General features: G+C 38.1%; 1 long non-coding RNA gene across 1 annotated transcript; it reads left to right on the top strand.

The window, feature by feature from the left end:
* The first annotated feature begins 1,050 nt into the window (after positions 1–1,050).
* LOC130239872 (uncharacterized) lies at positions 1,051–2,624 on the top strand. The gene is made up of 2 exons (XR_008838720.1): positions 1,051–1,317; positions 1,838–2,624. It is a non-coding gene; the product is annotated as an uncharacterized LOC130239872 (long non-coding RNA).
* The last annotated feature ends 13,462 nt before the right edge of the window (positions 2,625–16,086 follow it).

Raw genomic sequence — 16,086 nt, 5'->3', positions numbered from 1 at the left:
AGATTGCACTGGTCTTCTGAAGTAATTCACAACTTGGTCTTATTAGTGAATCTCCTCCAAAAATGACAGCAACTCTTTGTTTACAAGTTTGTGAGCATTTGAGTAGTTGCTGTCAAGTGATGTGTGTTTGACAGGATGGACTGTACCTCGCTTTAGTTTTATACGGATTACAAAACCAAAAAAAAAAAAAAACTTTATCAAGTGCACTTGGTTAATTTAAAAGTACAGATTTCAAGTTTTATGTGGACATATTTCTTATGTCAGTGAAGCAAGTATTCGCTTAGATTCCAGTGTGTTTGTTAACCACAAAACATGTTGTAAAAGCACACGTCAGGTCTGAGCTTCTCCCGAAGAAATGTCAGTTTGTATTGATTGATGATTGGCTTCTATACTAGTAGGAGGGGCTTCATTCACCATATAGATTGTTACACTTTTCTCCATTCAAAACTATACGAGTGACATCTCATGTGTATTATATTGTCTTTGACTCTATGCTGACCACAAACTTTGAGTTTACCATGCTTTGCCAAACTTCACTTAGAAGAATTTGTCATTGGGTGGATTTGTCGTCTACCAGTTTAGGCTGGAGGTTCCATGCAGATCATGGGAACTATAAATCACATTTCTTGTTGAGCCTGTATAGGTTCCCATTAAACAAGCTCTTTTCTCAGTCTATGCATTTAGGGTGCTTTTCACATCTGTAGTTCGCTTCATTTGGTCCAGACAATGGGCAATAAATTATACATTGTAGCATTTTCTGCCGTCTTTGGGTCGTTTTCACACCACACTGCTGGCTTTGGTCCGAACCAGATGAAAAGAACCAAAATGCAGTCATCTGACACAATACACATCTCTCATTGGCCAGATGTTATTGAATATATTTCCTAAACTGCTTATCGATTGGTCAGAATTCACATGCGTGAAAATGCCAATGGAACTCCTGCAAGTAAACTAACAGTGTTGCCAGATCGGTCTTTGTCAGGTGACGTCACCCTCGTAAACACCGAAGTGCATTATGGGACACAGCCGCCATTTGTGTTGAATCCGAGTTAACGTGAGCTGTTGTATGTTTAGCGTCTTTCGCAGAGTAAATACAGTGTTACGTTCTTGTTGTGTTAAGGGCTGTAAGTTAATAGCAAATCACGCGATCGAAAAGGTAAACAAATTATCACGACGACAGATATTTAAAATCTCCCACTCAGAAGAAAGGATATTGACAGACTGTAGCGGAGCATCGGGTGCCCTGGCCTGCAGCATTGAGACCCAAAATACATCTTTTGGTATATCTCCGTTTATGCTCTCGACATTTTCACAAAGGTAAGTACGTAAGAACATTTAAGTAACTTTACAATTGTCATTGAGCTTCTAATACTTACTTTAATTCAATGTAACACTTTAGTTTTGGGGGTAGAACTGCATTTAAATCTTAGTGAATCAACGTAGTGCATTTGGATTTAAGATTGTGAAGTAATTGATTGTTAAAATATTGTAAAATACTTTTTAAATCTTAGTTACAACTTACATTTGCTGATTTACTCACTCACTGTCAAAAAGTACATTTTCGACTGTCCTTTTTCTATAACAAATACAGGTTCTTGTTGAAAACATTACATAAAAAATTTAAAACTTCAGACTGTAGCTTCATAAAACAGCAGTTTAAATAAAAATAAAAATATTGGTTAATGTTAATGTTTTAAAAGTTCAAAATTCAATTTAGGTTTCTTATGCTCAAACTGTCATATTTCCGTAAGCATGTAGAATTACAGTACATTTATTTTTACTTATTCTTTCTTGTAATTTTTTGCAGTATATACATTTCTAACTTTGTCATTGCCAGCCAACCTGCATATGAGATGATGGAGACTGACCCAAACTGAGCACCATCTCTACATCTGGGCCACACAGATACTACACAAACAGACACTGCACACTCTGCAAGACAAACTAAGAGGAGGGAAAGAAAACCAACACTGCAGTCAGCTGAAGATGTGGATGAACAACATGCAGAGGAGGAGACACGTGAGGTTGAAGATGGTGAGAGACACTGATGAGGAGACACACAACATTAAGGAGGTAGCCGAGACAAACTGAGTGTAAATGGTGTATGGACAGATGTGTAGAAGTAAACCGCCTGTTGGAGGAGAACTGACAGCTGCTGTGTGAACTTGAAGAATACAGGATGTCTGATGGATTTTGTGACAAGAATGATGCTCAAGTACCAAACAGTAAAAAAAACACAAAATCTTAATAACAAGCACTGACCCTCAACATGATACTGGCTTGTGAAGGTGAAGATGTCACATTACAGCATAGAATTGTAACTGTCTGTTGGGCTCAACAAACCAATGTCCAACTGTAGTGTAGAAGAGCTGTAGTTGTCAATAAGAGTTAAAAGCTCAGGTCTATAAATGCATTCTGTGCTTGATTGATACATTCTTTGCAAATTCCTTCACATTTTTGTAGCTTTGTTTCTTTCACTGTGTGTATGAGTGTGTTTTGCTGCTGTTTCATCCTGTCTCATGTAAACAATATGATGCATTACTCCAGAAAAGAATTTTCCCTCAGTGCCTGAATAAAAACATCATCTGTATAACTGTAAATAAATGGAGGATGACTTTGGAAAATTTGTTGTTAACTCATTTATTGTTCTTCACAATAACAAAACTGGTACATCAAAACACAAGGTAAGCAGTTATTACTTGAACTGAATAACCCTTTAAAGATCTGAAACGAGTGCTTTTGCTCAAAGTTAAACATTAGATCAAGCAGTAGTTTTAGCTGAATAGATATTTCACCCACAAATTTAATGTGCCTTACTATTTATATGCCATCATGTGGTTCTAAACCTTTATGAGGTTATTTTTTCTCTTTACACTAATAAAGATATGACGAAGGCTGAAAATCTGTAACCACTGACTCCATAGTAGGAAAACCAACAAATACAATGGAAGTCAATGGTTACAGGTTTTCAGCTTTCATCATAATATCTGTATTTGTGTTCAACATATCTTAATATTTGTGTGTATTCATTTTATTTAATGTTTATTTGTTGTTCTCTGTGCACTCAGTGTATTTGACTAAATAAAATTATAATAGTATTAGCATGTTTTGTTCTGTTGCTTTCATTAAGTTTATTGTTCATATTTGTAAAATACTTTGGATACAAACATCTTTCCAATAGTTTGTTAATGTAAATATTAGATGTAACTAATGAAATAAAACGAAAAACTGCAATAAATAATTAAAAATACTTACTGTGGTTTAATGGTGTTTAAACTAAAACAACGTATAAGACATGATGATATACAGTATGAGATGTCAGCAATGGGTAGGCGACAGCGCACTCCGTTGGTTTGCTATTAATTTAAACGGATCTATATCCTGAATGTAAGACAGTTTATCAAAATGACGATCCCTGGCATCTTTATTTAGTTAATGCGGTCCCGTGTACTCTCGATTTTCTTGTACTTCTCCAGCTTGACCCTTTTTTGGCATGTATCTCTCAAGCTGTCTCGGAAAGCGATACCACCAAAATGGCGCAGGTGTGACGTCACACACAACAAACGCACGTGACTGACAAAGACCGATTGGGCAGTTTTAAATTTATTTTTGCAGGTAAAAAATGACATAGGCGGGTAGTGAAAATTTGGGCGGTTTTGCAACGGCATGCCCGCCATCCCCGGTCTGCCCTTATAAACCTGTTTTGATCTCCCGAAGAGATGCCATAGCCCCCGCTCCTCGCATACATATGCTTAGAACAGTGTAGTAATGCTTGTGGTTTCCCTCCCCGACACGGCATCTCATCCCCCTCCGGAAATATTACCAACGGTCCATCAGGTAATGTTTTTCCCTCTCTTTCTCTGTTGGTAAAGCGCTGTCAACAAATATTTTTCCTCTATCCCCCATAATGCACAGCGCATCAGCCTACGGCAGCTGGATTAGTCCAAAAGGCGCAGTAGTTTTTGCGGTTTGGTCTGTTTTAGTTCGAATCATATTCTCACCACCTCTTCAAGGAGGTCTCGGTACGCTTTTTTTGGTCTGCTTTTGGTGCGCACTCGAGTACGTTTGCTGCATTCACACCTGCCCAAACGAACCGCACCAAGAGGGAAAACGAACTCTAGTGCAATTCAACCGAACTAAATAAGGCAGGTGTAAAAGCACCCTTAGAGTTAGGAATATTGGTTTTTCCAGCCTCTGTAAAGTCTCTGACCGGTACTGGAAACAGTAAACATAGAGTTTACTAATTACCGTAGGCCTAATTACAAAATTCCAACTTACGAAAATAATTCACGTAATTACAATACTCTTAAAATAGCCTATCATGTGCAAATTTCAATGGACTGTTATTTGGTAGTATTTTTACATAAGGTAAGGTTTAAGGTGAATATTGCAAAAAATCTCTTATAATCAAATTTTGTAAGTACACATGAACATTGTTGTTGCCATGCAAGTGTAAGTGTACCATAATTTAGGCATTGTTAGTATTGTGATACAGACACATAATTCAGAATCTGAGAACAGTTCCAAATAGAACTTCACATGTCCTCTTGAAATTATGGTAATTACAACTTGACATAACTGGAAAACTATAAACAGCCATTGAGTGTCTGTGCTGTGGCTAGGCAGATGTGAATATAAATTTGAGTTTGAAGTGAAAAGTCCATCATTTCTGCCCTTTCAGCAGTACTGTTAATAAAATATGACAATAATGAAATATATAAACCATAAAAACAACAAATCAGCCTTCGGAGAAGGAGCTGTTATGCTCGTGTATTATCAGCACAGCGAGAGGAGGTTTATTAAACGCTCCATGCATTTAAATGCCTTGGCTGTAAAGTGCTGCGATTATTCTGTTTGTCACAGTTGTGATGGAATAATTGAAGAGCACATCCAAATTCCTCATTTCATATCTCTGTCAATGTTTCTCTCCCTCTCAAGTGCGCAAGCATTTGTTTTGAATGGTGCCCTTTGAGAATATCTTTAGGATCATCACAGTGTACGTGATTTTCATTTTTCAGCCTTATATCAATTCCTTGATACGTGGAAGAATAAACATGCTGCTATTGTTTGATGAATTCAGCTTTTCTCTTTAACCTTAATAATCTTTCTGTATATAATTCCTAAGTGCTAATTATCTATATATTAAATTACTTTACCTAAAACAATGCAAGTAGATCAGTGCTTGCTGTATGTAAGTTTTTGACTCTTCTAAAGCATAAGTAATACCATAATATGTTTGCATATATTTAAGAAACATGTCGATGAACATTCTTGTCTATCTGAAAAACAACGCAGAAGTCAAATATTCTGCTTTGAACATGTGTTTTCCTTGCTTGAACGCTGTCTGTGTTTTGGTTCTTTTAACCCACCTAATGCCAGTTTAACCAATTATATTTCAGCACTCCAGGTTGCCTTGGAGGAAAACTGTGTATTTCATTCATTTATTCCAAATGGTTCTCAAAGCACATGTCCTTTAGGCTCAATCGTCAGACTTGCTCCTCAATCTGGCAACCTGCGCTTGCATGTGTTTTTTTTTTTTTTTTAAACAGGTGTTTTTATTAGTTTTACATATTTCAATAATTTACAAGCAACACAACAAAAATAAAAAAAATACACAAAATAAACATGGCAATACAAAGAAAATAATGGTACAAATAATAATAAAAATAAAAAATAAAAATAAATAAATAAATAATTAAAGAACCCATATTATACATAAAATAGGGTCATATTTAGGTTGTAAGGGTCTCCAACAACAGTCTAATATGCATGAAAGGTCAAACAACACTTTCATGGTCTTATAATCTGCATTTATTTTTACCTAATTATCCCAGCGATTCCCATATGAATCGTTCAGCGATTCATTTGTTCCCAAACCCCTCCTCAGCGCGAAGCTAATCTGCGCTGATTGGAGCGATGACAGCCTGCTGCGATTGGTCGACACGGACAAGGCTTCAGCGTGAGGCAGAGTGAAATGCCCAGCTGCTAATCAACAATATAAAAGTAGTCACAGTGCACACACGCTTTAGAGTGGATTTTGGCTGCCAGTGGGTGAATGTAAATAGAGACGATGGACTAGAAAATACTGACGACTAACTATTTTATTGAGCAAAAAGTCCAAGAACTGGCGAGGAGATCTCCTAGCCCGTTGCAGTCTACTTGCTCTTTTCACACACACACACACACACACACACGCACGCACACACACACACACACGCACACACGCACGCACGCACGCACGCACGCACGCACGCACGCACGCACGCACACACACACACAGGGCCGGCGCGTCCATAGAGGAGACCTAGAGCGGCAGAATAGAGAGGGGGTGGCGCTCAGTTATATCCGCGAATCGCTCCGTTATATCCGCGGCGCTCAGTTACCCCCCCCATCCCCCTAACTAACTTTACTAACGGGTCCCTTTCGTTTTCACTACTGGGTTGAGGGCGGTGTGATGAAGAGACACACACACACACGACACACATTACAATCCTCCCCGAGAACACGACACACACGCCTAGAGCGCCAGTTCAGCTTGCTGGGTGCAATTTATACACCTCACCTCAAAAACTGAGCTGAACTATTTTGAAACTTGAACGTTGCATGCGTGTAGCAACAGCTGACGATCCGTAAACAAAGCGGCACGTGTCACATTTTCAACGTGGCTTTACACGCGATATGAGAATATAAAGAGTTAACCTGATACAGTACACGCGGTTACAAGTAACAAAACACAACTAAAAACATAAGTTGCAAGATAGAGTAAACGAGGCAACTTACACTGGTGAAATGGGGGAAGAAACTGATTCATGATGCACTGATCCATGTTCTGACAGTCTTTACTGATCCTTCCTTTAACAAACTGATGAAGTCTTCTTTGTAAGCATGTTTTCAGAAGCACTAGAACTGCTCAAGGCTAGGCTATATTGCTAGTTTCATCTTTGATAAGACTGTCAATAAAATCCATCTTCACAGCGTGACTTCATTCCACCAGTGTCTCTCTCTGTGTGTGTGTGTGTGTGTGTGTGTGTGTGTGTGTGTGTGTGTGTGTGTGTGTGTGTGTGTGTGTGTGTGTGTGTGAGACTTTTTTTCTATTAGTGGGCGGGGCCGTAGGTTTCAAATCTCCCGGGTTTGCGCGTGCAACCACTTGTGTTTCGTAGCCGCGTCATCACGAAACACCTAATGACTCGTTATCAAGACGACTCATTTGAAGCACTATGAGTCGACTCTTTTATAGATGAATCAATAGTTTTAAACACTGTACACTTACAGATTTAAGCCTTAGCTGGATATTTCACTTAGAGCTGTGTTACACACTACATGGAAGGGCATTTTCAAAAACCCATAATATGGGCTCTTTAAGTTATTGCTTAAAAAACAATTAGGACATATAAACGCCTTCAATAAAAATACAAAGAGATAGTCAATAGGGGTAGTGAGCATATTAAGCATTACACTGCTGCTCAGAATCCGCATTATATTGGTTCAGTTGATCAAGAAATGGTTGCCATATATTGAAATACCTATAAAGATTATCAATAACTCCATAATGTATTTTTTCCACGTGTAATATTTGAGTGAGATGAGTTAACCATGTTTTAAATTGAGGAATAGAATCTGATATTCAAAGTTTTTGAATGACACTCTTAGCAACAATCATTCCATACATTATGGTGCTTTGTATGGACACATTATAATCCAGCAGAGAATGAAAGTACCCAAATATAGCAATTTCTGGGTCAGGTGTAAAAGGAAAACCATTCATATCAGAAAACAATTTAAATAAGTCACACCAGAAATAATAAAGTTTTGGACACGTCCAAAAGAAGTTGGTCAGGGAGCCTTCAGCAGACTTACACCGGTCACATGTAAGGAAGATGGTAGGAAAAATTCTGTTTAATTTAGATTTTGCCACAGTGGATGGAACCGCCAACTTATCCATCATATGTTTTATGCAGCAGATGCCCTTCCAGCTGCAACCCATCACTGGGAAACATCCATACACACTTATTCACACACACACACACACACACACACAATATGGTCAATTTTAGCACATTTCACCCAATTAACCTGTACCACCGGAGCACCCAGAGAAAACCCACGAGAACACGGGGAGAACTTGCAAACTCCACACAGAAATGCCAACTGGTCCAGCCGAGGCTCGAACCAGCGACCTTCTTGCTGTGAGGCGAATATGCTACCCACTGCACCACCGCATCACCCCCTTTAAAGACACACTGACAGCTCATTTAATTTTGACATGTTTTGATTATGTAGATATAATGCTATTAGTGATGCATTAATGAATGTGAATTCATGTTTATTTGCATACAGGCTCAATTGAACACAATGTGCTTAAAAACTGAACAGACAGAACAGACTTTTTTCCTCCTCATCACCGAGCATTCAGAAATCAAAGTTTCGTACCATCAATATGAGAGCAGAAATCAAATCAAAGCCATAAAAGAAAGCGTGTTTGTCGCAGCGTCTGATTTGACTGACAATGTCACTTGCCATTTCAGAGTTATTTGGGGAAACTTGGGCAAAAATCATCCCTAGCGCAACACAAGTAGATTGAGAAAGTGATTGAGTGAGTCTGGAATATCTGCTTTGTTGCACTTTTGGCATTGTGCGCAGGCCTTCTGGGCTTTTACGAGACTCTTGACCAGTCCGAACGTGAAGTATTTTCCCAAACCCTCTTGATATACGTCATAAACCTTGGTCTGAGAAATGGCACTCTATTATTTCTCTCTCATAACATTTCAATCATCATTTTGCCGTTGCCCCAGATGTGTATTTTCTAGAAATAATAACCACAGTTAGGAGTAAGTGTCATCATCTTTGAGATTAAAATGTTCTGATGCTAACATAACCTGTTCAATGTTTACATATTAGACTGTAATATTCAAATGAGTGTATGTGTGTGGTTTGGTTTTCTTTTGGTGTGTATGTGTTTAAGTGTGCATAGTTCAGTTTTGATTAGTATTCTGTGTTTGGTGTTTAATTACTTCTGTCAGACAGTACAATTACAGATTAGGAAGTACTGGAGGGAATGTCTTTCAGCCTGCAATTCAGTCTGCAATGCAAGGATACACACACGCACGCATGCACGCACGCACGCACGCACGCACGCACGCACGCACGCACACACACACACACATTTCTAACAGATACATTTCTAACAGATTCCACAAAAAATATTGGTGGGACTTAATTTTATCCATCACATGATGAAGTCTTACTCGTCTGTCCATCCATCCATCCATCCATCCGTCCACAGAAAGTATTACTCATCCATCCAATCATTTATCCATCGATCCATCCATCCACATAAACTATTACTCATCCATCCATCCATACAGACATCCATCCACAGAATGTATTTCTTATCCATCCGAAGGTGAAGAAATAACGATAAGTTAACAACCTGACTGGTCATAATCTTTAACTTTCATGATCAATATTTTCTGGCTTACCAACAACTTACCAAACAACCAAACAAATGCTGCAAACTCTCAAAGTGCTCATAAAACATTTAAATGGGTCAAAACAGCATCAGCAATCCAAAAATTGCAAGCAGGAATCAGTTTGACTACAACATTGGTCAACATTGCAACATCGGCCCTTAGATACTTTTTAAAATCCCCAGTAAATACTACTTCAATGTGTACAATTTACTCATCATAGCAAGTGAAGATTCATTGCATTTATTCAAGTTCTCTGAGCCTCTCCATCCATATATCCATCCACAGAAAGTATAACTCATCCATCCATCCATCCATCCATCCATTCATTCATCCATCCACAGAAAGTATTATCCATTCTTCCATCAATCCATTCATCCATCCATCCATCCAGAAATCAATCTACAGAAAGTATTGCTCATCCATCCATCCATCCATCCATCCAGAAGTATTACCCATCCATCCAACCATCCATCCAGCCACAGAAAGTATTACTCATCCATCCATCCATCCATCCATCAATCCATCTACAGAAAGTATTACTCATCCACCCATCCATCCATTCATCCATCCACAGAAAGTATTACTCATCCATCCATCCATCCATCTACAGAAAGTATTACTCATCCATCCATCTATCCATCCATCCACAGAAAGTATTACTTATCCATCCATCCATCCACCCACAGAAAGTATGACTCGTACATCCATCTATCCATCCATCCATTCATCCATCCATCCATCCATCCACAGAAAGTATTACTCATCCATCCATCCATCCATCCATCCATCCATCCACAGAAAGTATTTCTCATCCACCCATCCATCTATCCATCTACCCATCCATTCACAGAAAGTATTACTCGTCCATCCATCCATCCGTCCATCCATCCATCCATCCATCCATCCATCCATCCATCCATCCATCCATCCATCCACAGAAAGTATTACTCATCCATCCATTTATCCATCTATCCACAGAAAGTATTACTCATCCATCCATCCATCCATCCATCCATCCATCCATCCATCCATCTAAGCATCCATCCATCCATCTATCCACAGAAAGTGTGTCTCATCCATCTATCCATCCATCCATCCATCCATCCATCCATCCACAGAAAGCATTACTCATCCATCTATCCATCCATCCACAGAAAGTTTTACTCATCCATCCATCCATCCATCCATCCACCTATCCATCCATCCACAGAACGTATTACTCATCCATCCATTCATCCACCCATGTATCCATCCATCCATCCAAAAACTTACCAAACAACCAAAAATAAATGCTGCAAACTCTCAAAGTATTCATAAAACATTTGAATGGGTCAAAACAGCGTCAGCAATCCAAAAATTGCAAGGAGGAATCAGTTCTGACTATAACATTGGTCAACATTGCAACATCGGCCCTTAGACAATATTTAAAATTCCCAGCAAATACTACTTCAATGTGTACAATTTACTCATCATAGGATTCATTCAGTAGATTTATTCATGTTCTCTAAGCTTCTGAATTTGCATAATGTAACAATTGTCATCGAGTATGTTTAATCCATGTTTAAACCATCAAGTTGAGATTTTGTCTCAATTCTCATTAGACTGGGAAAAAGAATAAAACCTAAAACATAATATTTCAATGACAAGGGCCTTGGTGCCTCTGAGACATAAACAAAACAGTGGTTCTGAATTCAAACACATCTGTGTTTGTGTGTGTGTGTGTGTGTGTGTGTGTGTGTGTGTGTGTGTGTGTTAGAATTGAGTGGCTCCTTATGAGTGAAATATCTCTATAAACTGTAAGAGATTGTCTTGATTGCTGTCACTTGCTCGGTGGCTGTTTGTTCTGACAGCGACTGGCTCGTACTAAAGTCTTTTCTCTGCTGGATAAAGGAGGACAAGCTTATGGGTTCTACTTAAACTAAACTTCAGTCATTTTTCAGATTTAGGCTGGGATCTTTTTGTACAGTTGCTGGAGCGGCGGTTCCTGAGGGCTCTGTCTGTGTGCTGTTTACTCCTCTAGAGAGGATGTCCTCGCAACTCAAAATGACATCAATAGGGGACACAGACATACTGATTATTCATACATCAACACTCTTTTCGTCATTCTTCCTATCTGTCAAGCGTGAGGGGGAGAAACAGACACACTGCGCAGTAGACTGAAACCCAACTCTCTATTAGATAAAGAAGGAGAGTCCAGGTTTTCCTCCCAGCCCGTTTGCTGCTCACACTGACACACAAACACACTCACACACATAATGCTGTCAGAAAAAAAAGACAGTGTGCCCATGTGCCTGTTTTTTGTGTGTGAAGAGGAGAAAGCGAGAGAATGAGAGCATGTGTGATGTTTATCTGTGAATAAATAAATCATTTTCTGATTCACAGATGGCTCACTGCAGCAGTAGATGAGGATGGTTTGTCTGGATGTGTTGGTGTGCGTGTTTGTCCAACCGATGTCACATTATTCTTGATGGATTTCGTTCCCGTTAGGTGACATGGAGCCATCTGGGGGATCCTGCAGTGTGTGTGTGTGTGTGTGTTTCTGTGTAAGAAAGGTGAAACAGAGGAAACAAATGACAAAATAAAATAGCAAACATTGAGGTAAAATGTCTCAAAAAAGAAAAGAAAAATAAAAACCATATGAATTCATGAATATATTGGTATTATCTAACAAAACAGACCAATTTACAGTAATTTTAAAGCAAATGAAATTGACCCAATTTCTTCTTTGGAAAAGAATAACACATTCTAAAGAGTACAGAAATTTAAAATAATGTAGGTGTCATGTGACGTCGGAAAAAGAAGGGGCAAGAAGTGGGTCCAAATGCAACATTTAACACATTTAACAGCAGCGACACTAAATAATTATTTTCTTTATTTTCTATTTTCACCTGGGTATACTCATCTCGAGGACCCTAGAGATATAAGACATAATCCAAATTTCAGTTGTTGAGAGTTTTGTGCATGAAACATGCGCGTTTAGATGCATGTATATGTGTGAGAGACCGGGCGAAAGAGCCCATGATTCACAGCTCTGTTGATGCCGCGAGCGGCTGGGTTTCTTTCTTGCTTTGTTTATTTTGGAGATAGCCTAATACAAAATAAGAACACAACAGAAACACATAAAACTTTACAAATTACGTGTCCACTTTTGTAGGTTCAACACAATAGTGTCATATCGAGGTAAAATAGCCTAAGCTATATTGAAATCATTTAAAGAATTACAAATATCGGATATAATAAAATCACATTAAATAAATAAACCAATATAAAACAAGCAAAAGTTATATCAATTCAGGTATATACAAAAAAATTTTACTGTTTCAAGCCATTTAATTTTACAAAGGCCTATCTGAAAAAAGATTTGAGGTATTTTTTAAAACAATAAACAAAGGAGGAGTTTTTAAATATTTTTTATAAAGTATTTGGATACGATGATATTGATCAAATTGTGCAAACAGAGCATTTTTTAGGGTAAGTGAAACCATCAGAAACTACCTTCTTTTCTGTCATCCAGTCCTCCACTGCTTTACAAACGGATTGGGGAAAACTGCACGTAAAGAATGTGTTTTATGTCCTCCAACAAATGTTTATGTTTTATATGATGTGGTAAACTTTAAAAATGAAATTTTAAATGTAGAGCTTTATTAGTGGATAGCTGTTGATGAAATATTCATTCATTTTCTTTTCAGTTAAGTCTCTTTATTAATCCGGGGTCGCCACAGTGGAATGAACCGCCAACTTATCCAGCACATGTTTTGTGCAGCGAATGCCCTTCCAGCTGCAACCCATCTCTGGGATCCATCCATACACACTTATTCACACTTATACACTACGGACAATTTAGCTTACCCAATTCACCTGTACTGCATGTCTTTGGACTGTGGGGGAAAACATAGCATTCGGAGTAGACCCACACGAATGCAGGGACAACATGCAAACTCCACAAACTCCACAGAAACGCCAACTGACCCAGCCGAGGCTCAAACCAGCGTCCTTCTTGCTGTGAGGCGACAGTACTACCTACTGCGCCACTGCGTCGCCCGCAATGAAATATATGTCATTTTATTAATTATATTAATAAAATATATTGGGACTTGTAGAGCTGCGCATCAATGGACTTGCTCTTCAGTTTTTGGACTTTCAAACTTTGTCAAAGTACTATAGGAATAAACATGAATTGAATTGAATTGAATTGAATTGAATTGAGCATGTGTGTATTGAACAGAAATAAACAAATGAATGTTAGCCCCCTAATACAACCAACGAATGACAAACAGAACTGAAATAAAAGAGCTTAAATACACAAAAACAAACGTCGAACAGGTGACAAAGGGCAGAGACAGTAAACAAAACTAATAAGAGGGATGTGAATTTAGAAAACAAATCCAAACAAAAACCCAACATGCACCTGGGGTGTGGATGTAACAGTAGGACTACTGGAAACTGAATTTAATCTTTTGGACAATGCTAAATGCAACTGAAAATTTATTGTAGTTTAAATATGTATGTTAAATGCCATATATGAAAAAATATATAGTTTACATGCACTGCTGAACATTCTGACAAGCATTTCTGATCAACTTTGTTAAGTTTGATTTAAAGTTTTTATCAAATATATTTATTTATTTGGCCACTTTGTATTTAACACCAGCTAGTTCAACAGCTAGTTAAAGGGCACCTATTTTACCCCTTTTTTAAGATTTAATATAAGTCTTCTGTGTCTTCAGAAATACTCATCATGTTATTTATTGTTACCTTTTTGAATATGGGAATTTTCAGCTCTAAACACACTGCAGCTGTTTTTGTTGTCTGTGTCTTTAATGCAAAAAAGATAAACGTTTTAAAACTTATGAAACTCATTATTGAGGTGCAGCTGATCACAGAGAACTAAAAAGGATTTTTTTTTTAATCCCAATTGGTTTGCACATGTCATGTCTCATTGATATGATTATACGCGTTGATATGGAGACATGTTAATGAGTGTCTGTCAATAAATTCTGTGGGCAGGAAAAAATGCCTTTCATCACGTTGCGGTGGGCCTCAAAATGGAAGGGATTTGGATCCTATTTTAACATCAGAAAAATTGAAAAAAGAGACTTTATAAAAAAGAGAAATGAAATGTTACATTTCCTGTAAGTTTTAAATTTGCAACATTGAAAAGCATGCTTTATACTTTTTTAAAGGGAGTGCAATGGCTGTCAGATACTTAGAAGTGTGACTACAGTTTCCTAAAATATTTTTGGGCCTACTGTCAGTTCATTATTCGTGGCTGAGAGCTTATGTTGCTTAAAGAAACTCTACCTATTCTCTCTCTTTCTTTCTCTCTCTCTCTCTCTCTCTCTCTCTCTCTGTGTGTGCGTGTGCGCATGTGCCTGAGTGAGTGTTTGGTGAGCAAGTGTTGGGAAAGTGCGGTGAGTTTGAATGGTTTCTCTTTCTAACTTTTCTTTCTTTGTTTGTTGTGTGTATACGTGTGTTGTTGTTTAATGTTTGTGAGTGTAGTGAGTTTACTCCCGGCGTGTTTTGTTGCCAGGAGGTATGGCGTCATCAGGAGACACGAATTGTGAAAGTTTGATTCTGCGTCATGGAATTAAGATCATGTGTAAGGCCAGTGTGGAGGATTGTATTCTAGCAGTTGGCGAAGTAGTGGGATGTTAATCAGTGGTTTCAGCTTCTAGGATGAACAATGCAGTTGTTTTGTTTTCGAACACGATAGAAAAAACGAATGAGATTGTGCAAAATGGAGTGGTGATAAATGACGAACTCATACCTGTATTTCCTCTTAGTAGTCCATCTAGGAAAAATATTGTGTCAAACATACCTCCGTTTGTTTCCGATGCATGTATTGCAAAAGAATTGTCTTCTTTTGACAAATTAGTTTCACCAATTAGGAAAATAGCTCTTGGGTGTAAATCACCTTTGCTAAAACATGTGGTGTCTTTCAGAAGACAAGTTTACATGATTCTGAAAGACAACAATGACGAACTAAACCTGTCGTTTAATGTCAAAGTAGATGGGTTCAATTACACTATTTACGCAACATCTGAGAGCATAATGAAATGCTTCGGGTGCGGAAAAATCGATCATTTAATACAGTCGTGTACGAGTGGAGGTGAGGCAGGTCAGAAAGACTTAAGTCGAGGGAGGTGCGGTGGCTCCTACTATGGCAGAGGTAGTAGCAGGTTCTTCTGCTGTTCAAATCTCAATTAATTCTGAGGATGGCCCAGTAAGTGGCCAAGAGGCAACGTTTCCCACAGTTGGAACAGCTAAGGAAAGTACAGGTGAAGGGATAGTGGAAATGGAAGTTGAACCAGAGCAAATCTTTAAAGTTCCTCATAAAAGAAAAAAAGCTGGTGAAAACAAAATGATCAAACAAGCAAAAAAAGACAAAAGTAAGGCTGATTATATAATTTCAGATAACAATGCTGATTCTTCAGATTCCAGTTCTTCAGTTTATTCCTTTTTATCATCGCAAAATGAAAATGAATATCAAACACAAAGATATACAGCTGAGGAAATCAGAAAATTTCTTAGGGAAACTAAATTTTTACCAAATGTGGAGGCAGAGGAATATTTTCAAGATGTTTCTGCTTTCGTGAAAGATGTAAAGATTCTGACA

Source organism: Danio aesculapii, chromosome 13 (genome assembly GCF_903798145.1).
Source record: "Danio aesculapii chromosome 13, fDanAes4.1, whole genome shotgun sequence".
Lineage (NCBI taxonomy): Eukaryota > Metazoa > Chordata > Actinopteri > Cypriniformes > Danionidae > Danio > Danio aesculapii.
Note: the sequence above shows the minus strand (reverse complement) of the source record. Positions and strands in the feature narration are given on the sequence as shown.